This window comes from Chenopodium album, chromosome 11 (assembly GCF_948465745.1).
Source record: "Chenopodium album chromosome 11, dcCheAlbu1.1, whole genome shotgun sequence".
NCBI lineage: Eukaryota > Viridiplantae > Streptophyta > Magnoliopsida > Caryophyllales > Amaranthaceae > Chenopodium > Chenopodium album.
In genome coordinates this window covers 59,507,436-59,523,326 of record NC_137844.1, presented here as the reverse complement: position 1 = coordinate 59,523,326, position 15,891 = coordinate 59,507,436, and the positions used below count along the sequence as shown (strand labels likewise).

At 31.3% G+C, this 15,891-nt stretch overlaps 1 long non-coding RNA gene across 1 annotated transcript; it reads left to right on the top strand.

Moving 5' to 3' along the window:
* The first annotated feature begins 9,490 nt into the window (after positions 1-9,490).
* Positions 9,491-11,956, top strand: LOC145569483 (uncharacterized). The gene is made up of 3 exons (XR_014096115.1): positions 9,491-9,655; positions 9,928-10,206; positions 11,909-11,956. It is a non-coding gene; the product is annotated as an uncharacterized LOC145569483 (long non-coding RNA).
* The last annotated feature ends 3,935 nt before the right edge of the window (positions 11,957-15,891 follow it).

Sequence of the window (15,891 nt, the reverse complement as noted above, 5' to 3'; positions counted from 1 at the left end):
TAACTATCAATAATGGCTATATTTTGATTCCAAATATAGAAAAAGCAATACCAGTTGAATTACAATTTGAGGGCTTTTTATACGCCTCAGTTCAGTGAAAATAAGTTCAGTTCAGTAAAATTCAGTAAATTTACATAATAGAAAATCAGTAAAAATAATTTCAATTCAGAAAAAAAAAAAATTAAGTTCAACAAAAATAATTTAAGTTCAGTAAAAATAATTTAAGTTTAGTAAAAATAATTTTAGTTCAGCAAAAATAAGGTGAAGTGATGAATGGGGCTTAAATCCTAGTATGACAATGCCTGGTCATATATTCAAAACTAAAATCATATTGCGCCACTCCTAATTTTATCAAGAAATTTGAATGACTTATGAAGATCACCATTGAGCAAGATGATATGAAAATCAATTATACTCCATATAGGGGGGGGGGGGGGGGGGGGGGAAGCAGTAATCCTGTGCTAAAATTGACATTTTAAAACATCACTACAAAACAAAACCTCTAAACATTTAAAAAAGTCCATTGCGTTAAATTTTAATTTTACAAGAAGAAAATTTCCAAAAAAAAAAAAAAGGAAATTTTAGGATTTTAAATAAAATAACTCTTATCAATCAATCACATAAAGCAGCCAACTATATAAATTACTATTTTAACACCGTATCATATTCTTTAATTTTCTTACAGTATTAATTAATTTCAGCTAATTAGCATTGCCAGACATAATATGATCAGTTCCATAGTAGAAGATTTCAGTAAATACAAAACAATACTGCTACATGGAAATTTTCAAAAAAAAAAAAAAAAAACTCCAAACATATTCGATCGTGGTGGCACAATTAAATCACAAGGAGAAAATTATACTAGTCCTAAAGCTTCTACTTAAGAATTAATTAATTAATTAAACGAATAGTTTATAGTACTAGAATATATAATCTAAAACCAATTTATTTCCATTGATTAATTCTCTTTGGGTTACTATAAATGACTTTTAGTTTCATACATTTTATACATAGAAGCAACAACCAAGTAAAATCGAAATCCATTAAAAGAAAATCCCATACAACTAAAGCAAAAAAATGGCAGGTGGAAAACTATACATAGAAATAGGGCTAGTAATGGTTCTAGGAATGATGTGCTTGTCGATACCATTAACAACCACAGCGGGATCAGCACCAGCACCCGATTCTGGTATGCTTGCTAAGACGCTGCCGTGCTGGGATAAGATAGTACGGTGTGTAAACGCCACCTTCAACGAAACATCGTTGTTGGACCTAACTGAGCCTACGTTCAATGCGAGTCACGTACTTTGTTGTTCGGTCATCCAGCAACAGGTGAAGGATGATAAACAGTGTTTCTGTCGCGGTGCTGATATCATTGTTGATTATGATAACTCGCATGTTTCAAACTTCAATCAAGTTTTGTCTATCTGCAATGTTACTAGTCCTCTTACTGCTTTGTGCTCAGGTATGTATGTTATTATTTGCATGCTTTTTTTCATTTTTACAACATAATATTCTGTCTACATCCCTACCTTTTAAAAAGTTTGAGTTAACTCTTATGAATAGTGTTTGGATAATTATACCATCTCCCATGCCATTATTGACACTAATTGTCTTTTTTTTTTTTTAAAAAAAAAAAACTTTTAAGAATAGTGTACTTATATATATATAATACTTCTAAAAATATTTGTTTATACAATTTCCTTCATTAATCCTACCAACAACTAAAGTTATAACATAATGAGAATCGAGAGACTCTTCTGACATGGTTAGCTATGATGCACATTGAATTTGTTATGTGTTTGTTAGCTACTTAGCTTCATGCCTTCATCTTTCTTTTACGCAGAGTTACATTTTATGTTGCATTGGTTTTTAGAATAAGTAATCAATGGATATGTACCTATAATAATAATAATAATTAGGTAAAATTGGTATAAATCACCTTTTTTGTCCAACTTTTTTGAAAAAAACACCTTTTATATATTTTTTTTTTTACTAAACTACCTTTTAAGTACCTAAGTTTTTTTATTGCACCACCTCTATTTCAAATCTAATGGATTGCATCTCAACCATCCACTTCCAAATCATCAACCACAGAAAACCTTCCCTTCCATCTCAACCATCCACTTCAATTACCTCAATTTGGGGTTTGAGAATGAACAAAGATTACAATTTAATTTTTGCAGCAAAATTAGGTTTGGTTTTTTTTAGAGCTTTACTCAATTTAGTCATGCATTTATATAAAGGAGAAGGTAGAATGTTTTTTAGAGTGAAAAAATAAAGGGTTTTTCTACATAGTAACCCTATAGTATTGGGTTTTCTAAGGTATGCCCACCCTTTTGAGAAGTTCCACACTATAACCCCATGGTACAGTTAGTAACTTTACGGTAACCTGCGTCAACGAACATTTAAGACGGACGTTAGAAGAGCATGTACTCCGTCACCTAATCAGCTAATCTACACTTTTAACTGTACCTTTCTCTCTCCTAGCCTTGAAATTAATGCCCTCCTTAACTCTACTCTCTATTTCATTCTCTTTCATTTTGATAAAAAAAAACCTGAATCTAATCTCTCACCCAATAAACCCTAAATCCTTGAAATCATATTCTTCAAACAACGTATTTTTAAGGTTTATTGAAGGGCAACATTAGCATTAGTCAGAGGAGAGCAAGGTGAAGACGGTGTAACTCTATAATCCTTGATATCTTAAGCTTCGCAGGTTTGGAAGGTGAGAAATTGCATCGTGGGCATAAAAATTCCAACCCACAAGTCGAATTTGAGGAGAACGAAAACATTACATGATAATATTGGTGAATGAAGAACACTATAATGGAATTGTAATAAATTAGAAAAGGAAGGGGTATTAAAGCAAGGGAAAGTAGGACTTAAATAAGAGGAAGGAGGGAAGGAAAAATTCCTACCAATACTAACAACCAAGTGAAATGCTGGAAGAGCATAAAAACATAACTCCGTTAAAGATAAACTAACGGCAAGGCTACTGTAGAGTTTCTAACTGTACCATAGGGTTACAGTGTGGAACTTCTCAAAAGGGTGGACACAGCTTAGAAAACCCGATACTATAGGGTTACAATGTAGAAAAACCCAAAAATAAATGATTTAGGAGGGAAAAACACAAGTTGCGGGCCCCCTTTTACGTCTCAGTTAAATTTTTCGTCAAAATTTGAAATAGGGGTGGTGCAATAAAAAAAATTAGGTACTTAAAAGGTGGTTTAGTAAAAAAAAAAAAAAAAAAAAAGGTGGTTTTTTCAAATAAGTTGGTCAAAAAAGGTAGTTTATACCAATTTTACCTAAATATTATTGTTATTTTTACAGGTGCTTCTGGACAGAAGATAGGATGGGCTTTGCTACTCACACTCTTATTCATCGTCAGCACAACTTTCACGTCGTCTTAAGGACATTTGCATGCAAATTCTTTCATCTCTTCCATGTCCTTCTATATTACTCTTCGTATGTAATACGGAGTAACTATATTCTTCAAATTTTTACTTCAATTATGAAGATTGCTTATTGAGGCGTTGGATTATATATCGATCTCTTTTTAAATAATAAATTGTAACATTTTAATTGTAATTGTATTTGAATTACTGTTTCTCAATTTTTTTGAACTTCAATTATTGTTGTATGTGTTAAGAATATTGGTCCTCCCCTCCATCAACTAACAAAATCACTTTAACTTGTATTTGAATAAATGAAAAAATTGCCCGAAATAGTCACACCTTTGGGGCGTTCGCTAAATTGGTGAAATAAAATAAAAATAAATTACAATAAATTATAATATCAAATAAATAAAACAAACAAAAAAACTTAAAAAAAATTGAAAAATAAAAAAAGCCCAATCACCACCCTAGTCACTGTTAGCCCCCTCTCCCCCTACCAGCGGCCCGTCAACCGACAATCACTTCCTCCCCCGTTGCCGACGACCCTATCCCCTCCCTTTCCCCATTCCCGTCTCTAAACCCAACCCCCAACCCGAAAACCACCTAATTAAACGATACCCAAACTCGTTCAGGGTGGTTTTATGGGTTAAGTATAGGGTTTAAGGGTGCTGTTTCTGGGTAGGAAACGGGGAGGGGTTCGAGTCAGGTGGCGGACGAGGGGAGGGGGCAGTTTTTGATAGGGATAAGGGGAATATTTGTCGGATTGCCGGGGTGGATCCCGTTGAGGTGGGGGGTGCGAAAATAGGTCAAAGGGAGGGTAGGGTGTCGATTCAGGTGTGGGGAGGAGGCAGTTTCCGATGGGGGGAAGGGGGAAATGGGTGGTGTTGGGGTAGTGGGAGGGGAACCGACCGGGATGGAGGTGATCGCCGGCGTCGGTCGCTGGCAGGGGCTGGTAGTGGTTGTGGGGAAGGGGGGTGGCTGGGCTTTTTTTTAATATTTTGTTTTTTTTTTAAATATAATTATAGTTAAATGCTTAATTTTTTAATTTTGGACAAATTAAGTTATGACACGGGTAAATTAAATTTAATAAAATAAATAATTTTTTAACCGGTTATTGGTCACTCAAGACCATTTTGAGGGGATTGAGTTAAGAAAAAAAAAAAAAAAAACATTACGGAGTAGTTAATGGCACACAATGCAAATACCCCTTTGTTGTATTCTATATAGATTCCATACATATTATCTGCCTATATAAATAATTTCTTTGGAGTTATTGTTTGTAGTTAGTGCCGTTTCATTATAATTTAGTAATGATTTTCTTTCTGTTGAAAAATATAATAAAAAAATACTTTTATCATGGCAGATTAGCGCTACGTTTGCGTATACAGTATACTCATGACTTAATTCTTAAGATATAGGTGCGATTAAGACACAATACATTAGTTTTTATATGTTACAGAGAATATTATTGGTTTTTGCTCCGTATTAATTTTACTAGTATGATAAACTTTTATTTAATACTTGGCAGGGCTCTAGATCGACGCCACATAATTTCATTACTAGTTAGTTAATTCAGATTCCAATTTCCTTCCACAAAAAAAAAAAAAAAAAAAAAAAAAAAAAAAAAAAAAAAATATCTGATTCCAACTTTAACGCTTAGAAAGTTGAATCTTTATTTTGATTATTTTTTTCTTTGTATCTTAAATTTTTAGTTTATTGACAATTATTTCTTTTGTGTTCACTGGAGAAATAGCAACACGTATTTTACCATTGCTTTCATTTTTCAAAACGATCTTTGACTAATAACTTCAATTTTTATTTTTAAGAGGTACGGAGTACTAGTAATATTTCAATATTTGAATTAAATTTTGATAGATTGAAATCGAAAAGTACATTTATATAAATGAAGTTTTATTATTTCAATTAATGTTGAATTGTATGTGTAATGAAAAAAAAAAGGTCTGAAAATTGAATAAAATAGCAGCTGATATGGACTTATACCATTGAGGAAGTAGATAAATATGATCGATCTCATGAATTTCAGCATAATAGTTTGAATATAATTTTAACTATATTCCAGCAAAACTTGATTATGCAATTGTTTATAAATATATATCTATATGTACAGTCATGTTAGTGATGTTAAGACTTAAGAATATACATTTATTACTTCTTACTTCTTATAATATAAGATAATGTCCTCCATATATAGTTGAATTCAATGGGTAATATTTTATTATATATGTGAAAAAATAAACGTTTCAATAATATTAAACCTTAATCGGCAACGTAAATGTTACGCAAATTAGTCCTTGCAGGAAGTGTATATATATTAGCTCCTTAATCGATCATACAAAGAAGCTAGCAAATAAAAGCATATATCTTATATAGATATCGGAGTGAAGATAAAATGATGAGAAAATCCATAGAAATGAAGGTGGTGGCAGTAGTTATATTGCTGTGCATACAATTTATGCCTTCATCCGCACAAGAAGCTCCTATTTCAAACTCCGGCTTACCTCCAGCTCCTACACCTCTAGGTACATACGCACCTTTTATTTATCCCATATAATATGGAATGAGCTTATATACATGCTCTACTCCTATTTAATTTATGTATTTGCATGGATCAATTTTTATTTTTTTTTGTGTAAAGAGAGCTACAAAGGCATGCAAGACAACCACAAATATAAACTTTTAAATGGTTAGATCGATGCCAACTAGTTTCGTTGCTTAAAGTCTCACCACCTCTGAATTTTAAGCAACTAAGTTGACATCAATCTAACCATCCAGAGGTTTATATTAGAGGTGATCAATGGGCGGGACGGACCAAGGTAAAAAAAAAATGCCCAATATCGGGCTGTGTTGGGTAAAAGTTTGGGTCGAAAAATGTGTGCCCAACCCCGCCCAAACTAGGCGGGCTTTTCGAGCTAATTTAAGGCCAGGCAAAAAAACAACTAAAATTGCATAAAATTGATTTCTCAAGCTTGTCCAATTTTTTTTTAAAAAATCGGGTCGGGCTGGGCCAACTTGACTCCGGGCCAAAAAACTGTCCAAAGCCCGCCCAAAATCAAGCCGGGTCGAGCCAGACTCAACTTGATCACATCTAGTTTATATTTGTCGTTGTATTGCATGCATGCATGCATTGTATATTTAGGATTACTTAAAATTGCCTTTTAAATAGAAGATAGAGTTTGTTAATTGAACGTCTGGCTAATGTTTGACTAATCATGAATGCTCGTAATATTATCAGGTAATGAAGAGTTTTGTTGGCTTAGGTACCAAGATTGTGTCAACGATCATATCAACAATACAGGCTCAGATCCAAAACTTGATCCAAAAAGTCCATCATTTAATGTGACAGAATACCTTTGTTGTCCTCTCGTTCAACAAACAGCACGTACAGAAAAACCTTGTTTTTGTACTGTGTCCACATTTCTTCAGGAAAATCCTTCCCAAGCAACCAACGTTACCCAACTCTTGTCTATATGCAACATCGTCGACTCACATGCTGCTCTTGACAAATTTTGCCAAGGTAAAAGTTGTTAGTGTGCTCAAGCGAATTTATTAACTTTTATTAATAATTTTTTTACCATACTATATCTAGAATTTGGGATGGATTATATCGAAGAATGAGGTTTTTTACTATACTTTTAGCTTTTTTACGAGTTAGAGCCCTCCATAAAAATTATCGATCATATTAAATTTAACTAGCTTAGTACTGTAAATTATGATAACTAAATTTAAATAGATCTAGTACATTAACTATTTAGGTTTGTATAAATTTACTCCGTAGTTTATATCATATTAAATACGCATAATATTCATTTAGCAAAAAAACGTTTGATTTTTTTATTTTTTTTTATTTTTTTTATTTTTTTTTTGAATTCGAAATTGAAGGTGAAGTTCAAAGCCCAACCGCCGCAGCTCCTATGATGCCACCTTCAGGTAATCTAGATCATTCTTGATTTACTTAAGTGTGTTTTATTGTTTAATTTGTTAATTAGCTTTTTCATTTTTCTAACAAGATTAAAGTGTAATAATATAATTGCAGGTGATGATTCTTGAGATGAACAGGTGCTTCCAACAAAACCGCTATGAAGTATCATTTTGTAGCTTCTTGGTTCTTATCAGTTATCAGACATTGATGAATTATATACTATTATACATTGTATTATATATTTTTAACTTTGAGTGCACTACCTTGTACATGAATAAAATGTTTGGACATCCTTATAAATAAAAGTAATGCATGTACTTTATTTATTTTTCTTATAATTTTATTTAATTTCTTTGGATATACATTTTATGTGGATGTACCAGTACCACACTACCATTCTATATCCATGCATTTTATCGAGTGTTATTTTACAAACAACATTTCATTCAAGGTCAATTTATTTACTTGGTTCGCGTCGTCATCATTAACAAGTCCATTTACCCTCGTATAGATATTAACACAAACTTTTAGAAAACGCGAGTTAGTTTACGGGTTGCACACAAGAAATTGATCCAAAGTGTTATATGTAGTCAACCTCCAATAGCATATGCTTACCCATGATAAACTTGTATTTCATATAGCTAACACTTAACCGACTAATGTCATTACTAGTTGTCATTGCACATTTGACTATTAATAATCTATTGCATGTTTCCAAATGGCATTTTTTTTTTAAAGGGGAGTTTTCAATAAATTCAACATAAAAAGTCATTACAGTCAAAGGTGTTTAAAAACCTATTTAGACTGGATCAGAAAAAATGAATCGGACCAACCCTAACTTGGACCCGTTATCTCTGTGTCAAAAATGATTTTTTTTTCAGTTTTTGGTCCAATCTGGTTCAAAGCCCTTCAAAAACTGATCTTTGACTAAATACATTTTTTTTCTTAAAATTATGCATAAAATCTTTTTGATATTCTTAATCATTTACAAAAACTTTAATTTTTTGAGTTTTTTTTTTTAATTAGACTTACAAATAAAAAAGACATTAAAATTGGTTTTCCATTATTTTATTATTTTGTTGAGTCCTCTCTTGGCAGTCTTGGTCAATTTCTTAAACCCTCTCCGCTTCTTCAGAAAGCATTATTAAAAATTTAGCCTTTTATATAAGCATATATATATATATATCAAAACCGGCAGTCGTTCAAATCAGTTTGGTCTCAATTTAATCGATTCGATCTTCGATTTTTGAAATTTTATTTTCTGTCTTAGCTTCAGTCCGGTCTAAAGCCGGTAAACAATTATTTTTATCCACAAGTAAATCATAAAACATGTTAAAAAATACATACTATCTACGGAGTATACAATATCGACTCAACTTGCAACAAACGCAAATTAAAGTCAATTGACGCATGTATAGTACTTTATAAGTTTTGTTATATTCAAAAAAGATTTTTATTTCCATTAATAAGTGACTCATGAGTTCATAAATTTTTTCTAAAATATTGAGTCAAACTGATTTTTCAATGATATATATGTTGTACTCTGTAATAAATTATCGCGCCACTAGTTTTTCAAATCGAACCAAAATCTTCTTGTACTATATTGTCTACATAGATTAATAGTCAAACTGATAAGTATATAGGTTAAAATTTCCCAAGCTTTTGTTGTGTTTTGTTATTATACTTTGTGATTTTTTTTTTTTTTTTTTTTTTTAAAAATATTCAAGCCTATAAGGAAAAAACAGAGGTTACCATATGATAGCTTGAGGTACTAATATTTTTTTCTCTCCACATATCTTGCATGCAAAATATAATAAATTGTTAAAATCGATACAAAATAGTAATCAAACTTGTATTCTTAGTATGTACTAGAAGAAGTTTATTTAAGATATATATAATCATGTATGTACAAATGACGGATTTATTGAGGAATAGTTCTTGATCGATGTCATTCCATAGAATAAGTCATCAATACATTAATTAATATACGGATAAATTAGTTTGCTTGGAAGCTAAGAAAGTTTCAAACTTTCAATTCAACAAAGACGGCATAATTTGATTTACGGGATAGTTCTTGATATGCCTTGTATAAATAACCAACACATGCATGCATAGTCCATAGTCGACTATATACAGCGGAAAATATAAATTTTGAAAACAAGTAAAAGAGAAGGGAAATCAAAGAAATTAAAACAGGTACAAATGAAGGTGGTTGCATTAATAATAGTATTGTTATCTATACAGTTTATGCCTTCATTAACACAAGAAGGCCCAACTCCGAGCCCCGAAGTTTTATCTCCGGCCCCTACACCGTTAGGTAACTCACTCTTTCCTTTTTCCGGTACAAGTTTTAATACTCCATACTTCATACTTCTATTATATTATTAATTGATTTCAATAATTTTTGAATTTTTCATTACAATAGAGAAAACATGGTATGCATGGAGATAATAAGTAATAAGTAGTTATTGAATTATTTTCCTTGCTCCTTTTGCCTTCATTTTCGCCCTAATTTGTTGGTAAAATTTGACGTACATACGTTTAGATTATCTAATTTACTGTTATTGTACGTGTGTTAACCCTCACCAGATCTAGGAGGCTGCTGGGATGGCATCTCAAATTGCTGGATTGATCATGTCAACAATAGCCGGTCATTGCCACAATACGATCCATTGAGCGCTTCGTTTAATATGACAGATTTCTTTTGCTGCTCTCTCATCCAAGAAACAGCAAGCACTGAGAAACCATGCTTTTGTAGCATCAGCTCATATCTTAACCAAAATCCCGCTGTATCTCCCAGTTTTGTCCAGATTTTTACTACGTGCGGCATTGTCACCTCAATACCTGCACTTGACGACTTTTGCCTTGGTAATACGGACTGTTAATTAATACTTGTTCGTCTGAATACATTGTTAAGTTTGTTCAAATTAAATTAATCAACTTACGCTATCATCATAAACTATTAATTTGGGAAAAATGAAGTACGTGGATATGTTTTCAATCAACGAATAAACAATAATTCAAGTATATACATAGTAGTAAAAGATATGCATACAATTCTGTATTTTAAATGCCAGTGCTAACTTGATCACCCAAAATTTAACATGTTAAAAAGGATTAAAATGTCTTATTAGAGTATAATTGATGATAAATGCCTCATGTAAGGACAACTTGTAGAATGCCCTAAAAAAAATAGAAAAAGGAAAATTGGTAGAAATATTTACCATTTCCTTTGTAAGATGTGATTAGCTTTCTCTATTTTAATTGTTATCAGTGTGAGATAAAACCTAAAAGGAAGTTTCGTCCCAAAATCATATAAAAACTTGAAGAGTATGTAGCCTCTTAACCAAATATAAAGGTTAATTCTCTCTTTTTTCATGTGATTAGAGACTAAGAGCATGTTTGGTAAGAGTATTTTGAGGATTGGAAACGGATTCTATTAAACCATTATCGTTACCAAGTGTTTGGTTAGAAAGGTTGGGTAACAATTACCATTACATAAGGGTAATGGTTTCCACCCATTTATTACAACCTCTCTAAAAGCTAAGGTAAAAAATACTCTTACCCGGCCCTCCTCAAACAAAAATAAAGAGAGTGATGTTTAAGTGATTTATTTCCATGTTTAAACCAAACAATGAAAAGATAATTGTTAATTAAGTTATTCTTTTCCTTCTCCTTATTATTTCTTTTCCACTCCATCACTTTTCATACCAAACGCACATTTAATTAGAGCATATCCCAACATATTTTAACCCTATGTGCTTCCAATCTTTTAATTTCTATTACTGGCAAATTAAATTCAATCTTATGAATGGTAATTCTTACACCCTCAGCTCCTTCTCAAGCGATAATTATTTCCTTTTGTTGATAAGTATAAAATATTGATCAAGTATATTACATTATTACAAGTTTACGTCCTCCGTTCTTAAAATTAATAATATTTAGACTGTAACACTATTCATCATATTTTTAACATTGATTAGGGCTTATTTATATTTACTGAACTGAGCTGAACTAAACTGAGCTGAACTGAACTAAATTGAATAGAGCTGAAATGAATATTTTATGAGAGAAGGAAATTAGGAGTTGAACTGAACTAATTGGAGCTGATTGAACTAAACTGAAATTAAGCTGAAGTGAACATGCCCTGCGAAGTATTTTTATAAAATAATTTATACATAAATTTTTTTTAATAAAAAAAAAATTTATTGTGTTGATTAATCCTCTCAAATCAAAATCAAATGTTATTGTGTATATAGTGTTGAATTGGTCTGAAATCTCTGAATGTACTAAATATTTTCAAATATGAACTAATTAATTATTAATAATACTTAATGATCACATTATTCACATATTTATGAGGTAGACCTTGTGCATTACCATTTCACACGTCGTGTGTCAGTCAAGTTGTTGCAAGAAATTATGAACAGAGAGATTAATTACTACAGTACTAATTTTGTGAAAAGTTGTTTATTCAAACAAGTTGTCTATTTAAATTTAGTTTTGAGGATGGCTTATATATGAAGCATTAAATTAAGTTATCAATTTTCTCTCATGCTTAAAAATGCAGGTGAAGCTTTAAGCCCTGTCGCAGCTCCAACGATGTCACCGGGTAATTGCCTTTTTTGCCAATTGAATTTTTATAGAATGGATAAACTTATATTTCCTCCATCTCAAAGTATAGTGCATATTTTATTTTGTATTGTTTTCGAGACGTACTCTTTGAAATGTTTTAACATTAAACTGGCATAGTTGGATAACATAATAATGGTAGTTAACTTACAACTAATTGTACAAGCATTACATCAGTGGTACGAAATGTTGCAAACTATATTGCATGAGTTAAATTTTAACAAATTATTCTGTCTACAATTGCAGGTAATTCTTAAGATTATATTACGTTTCTCACAAGATTGCGATGTCAGGCCATTATCTTCTTATCTTCTAGTGTATAAAGTTGATTTATGGAGGTTTATGTCCATTATCTTTAATTTTTATGAATTAAAGTATATATGTATAATAAGGAACGTGCTATTTGACCTTCTAAATGAAGATTTCTGTATTTGTTTGTGTGATAATTTTCATTTTGTATTATTTATTTTGCAATTATATAATTACAAAAATAACCTTCTAAATATACTCCTAGAAGTTTGACTCACTTGTCATTTACACTCCATTCGTGTCTTTACAATGAATATATCATTCGACAAATTATAAAAGGTTTAAAGTATGAATAGACGAATCTAATAAGACTACTCCGCCTATTTTTTTCATATAATATAAATCATGATACTCTGTATATGTTAAACTTAATTTATTTTATTTTGACTATATATATAATAATCGTAAAGGTATTAAAGTTGTACTGCTATGTAATACGTAGTACGAATGAGAGTTTTTATCATTCTTACACTCAAATTTCATTATCACCTCTAGTTCTCTCCCGTACAACGATATATTTTTAAAATTTTACTAGGAAAATGACTAAATTGAATTGAATGAGTCTACTATACGAGCTATCTACCGCCTTCCACGAAAAATTCTTTCGTAGCTTGTATAATATAAGTCATCCAATGTTGAGTCATGGCCGGTCGCGATCCATATCATCTTACGTATGTGCTCCTAAGGAATTGGCTGGCTCCTTGCTTGCTTGAGCTAGCATATACATATAATAAACTTATGACGAAGAAGCATGTATCATGTTCATGAAGCGAGCCGGTGAAATACTAGTATTATACAAAACTGATGGCCGGCACATACCACGGTATGTATCTACGTGAGGCACACTATCATATAATTCGTACTTTCTTAGCATTTTTCATTAATCAAGTTCAATTCACTCCCTAAAGTGTCCCTAAACTTAAATACTCCATATAAATATACGACCATAAATATATATATATATATATATATATATATATATATATATATATATATATATATATATATATATATATAAGCCTCATATATTAGACTTACCTACCAAATATACAAAACATACATTAAATATTCATATCATATAGAGAGAAAAAGATGAAAACATACGTAGGAACGGAAATGGTTATTATGATGGCGGGAATTGTGTTGTTCATGTCAATGCAATTTATGCCCTCATTAGCACAACGAAATACTCCGTTTTGCTGGGACAGGATCCAGACTTGCCGTCGAGGAGCCGAGACACCGATGGAATTCCAGCAGGTGTGTTGCCCTGTGGTCTTACAAATAGTATCGAATGAGATGCCGTGTTTCTGCAGCATCAAGTCTAGTCTTAATGCGACCGATGTTGATGGCATCTCTATGCTTCTCTCCGTATGCAACGTTACTGCTTCTTATAACACAATTTGCCCTGGTGGTATGTTTAATTTTCCTACTATTCTTTTATGGACTGACTATTTTGTGCCATTTTTTTTTTTTTTTACAACTAATTAGGTTTCAACCAAGTAACTTTTGTTAAGAAGTTTAATTAAATATAAAGTAGTATTTAGATTTTAAGTTAAAATTGATAAATATTTACTGTACTACCCTAGTGGTGTACTACCTTTGTTCTTTTATATTCGATCTACCCGCTTATTATAAATACGCAATTTGAGAAATTGTTAAAATTGTAGACATGCGGGTGTAAAATAAAATAAGAGAGAGTGTAAATAAATATGTAATTATTGTACGATAAAAGAGATAAAATGGTAAAAAAAATAAAAATAAAAAAAAAGGCCTGGGCATGCCATAAATAGAACGGGCTCAAATAAAAAGTGAGTCCGTTGAACAAAAAATAAATAAATAAAGGGAGACAGACAATACAAAAATTAGGGTTTTGCTGTTTTTTTGACAATCTATTAGGGTTTTACATTTAAAAATATTAACATTATCAAGCTTTAACAACACCTATTGGTACATTATTTAATTTGTCATGCATTCAACATTTCTAAATTAAATCTATCTATCATTAGTTTAGGAAAATGTATTTTTTTGTATGGAGTATTATAACTTAACAATTCTAAAATGAAGGTCCTAGTCCAAGCCCCTTGGGAACTCCATCAGCTCCACCTCTATCGACTACTCCAACACCTTCTGCTTCATCTCCAGGTATAATATAACTAGTTTGAGTTTCCTATAATATTTTGCTTCTTTTTTATTAAACTTAAAATAAAACAATTGAAAATAATGTAATTAAGTTAAGGTTAATAAATCATGCAACTTTTGTTTTGAATTGAAGGTCCTAATTCAAGCCCCAATGTAACTCCTTTAGCCCCACCACCAGGTAATTCCTTAATTTATTTGATGACATATTAATTAATATTAACACATTCAATTTCATTAAAAAATCTGTTTAAATCAGCTTCAATATATATTCATACTCATTAATATTGCATACAACTTTGGTTTGTTTTGAAGGTCCTAATTCTAGCCCTAGTGATACTCCTTCATCCCCAACACCAGCAGGTAATTTAACTCTGCTGTTTCATCCACGACTAGTATCAAAATCGACAAAACGTATTCATGTACTTTTATTACTGTGAAGTGTGAGTAACCTACATTGACACAAGGAGAGTAATTTGGTTATTTCATAAGTCTAAGGGGTGCGTTACTAATATTATTATTATTTGTCACATGTACGTAACTAGCATCAATTAAGTACTTATATAAGCAATCAATCTAATCTATTAAATTAAATTAAACTTCAAGGTGAAGCTCCAAGCCTTACTCCAACGACAACACCTCTAGGTAATAATTTCTTTTCTATTTTATTTGGGTTAGTTAATCCAATCCATAATATACACAGTAGAATATTATATTCAATTTTAGTTTATGGATTGGAGTATTTCCCATTTGGTATAAAGTGTTCAATACATATACGGAGTATATATTTATATACATGTAGAACTTATTATAATATATGGGCTATTAACAATTAATTTTAATTTCAAATTGAAATCGTAGGTGAAGGGCCAAGCAGTGCTCCAAGTCCAATGAATCCACCTCTAGGTAATCTCCTACACATATATATTCCCTATCTTTGTGTACGTACATTTTCATGTTTGCCTTGTTAAAGCTTTATAATACGCGTATTAGCTATTAATCTTGAATTGTGATTTAATTAAAATGTCTAGGGTCAGCAGAAAGCCCGACTGCTTTGAGTCCGAATGGAAATACAACAGGTGATTTCTTGCGTAGTTTTATGTAGTATAACAGCTTTTGGTCGTTGAGTTGATTATTTGACATTTTCTTTTTCCAAAGTCTCTATCGATTTTAATTATGGATCATTGACAAAGTTAACAACTTTAAATTTTGTAGAAACTGGTGCTTCTAACAAGATTGAGATGGTCGGACCACTTTCTGGCCTACTTGTTCTCTTGACTTGTGTCCTGTTTTAGAAGATTAGACGGATCAACATGTATTTTGGTCTTTTGCACAATAATATACTATCTACTTTGTATTTAATTTCTATTGGAAAATTCTTTTGGATTTTCTAATTAGTGTATCATTTGATATGTTGATTTTGAGACTTATTCAACAATTATCACAGTTAAATAAAAAGATTATTTGATTTCAGCT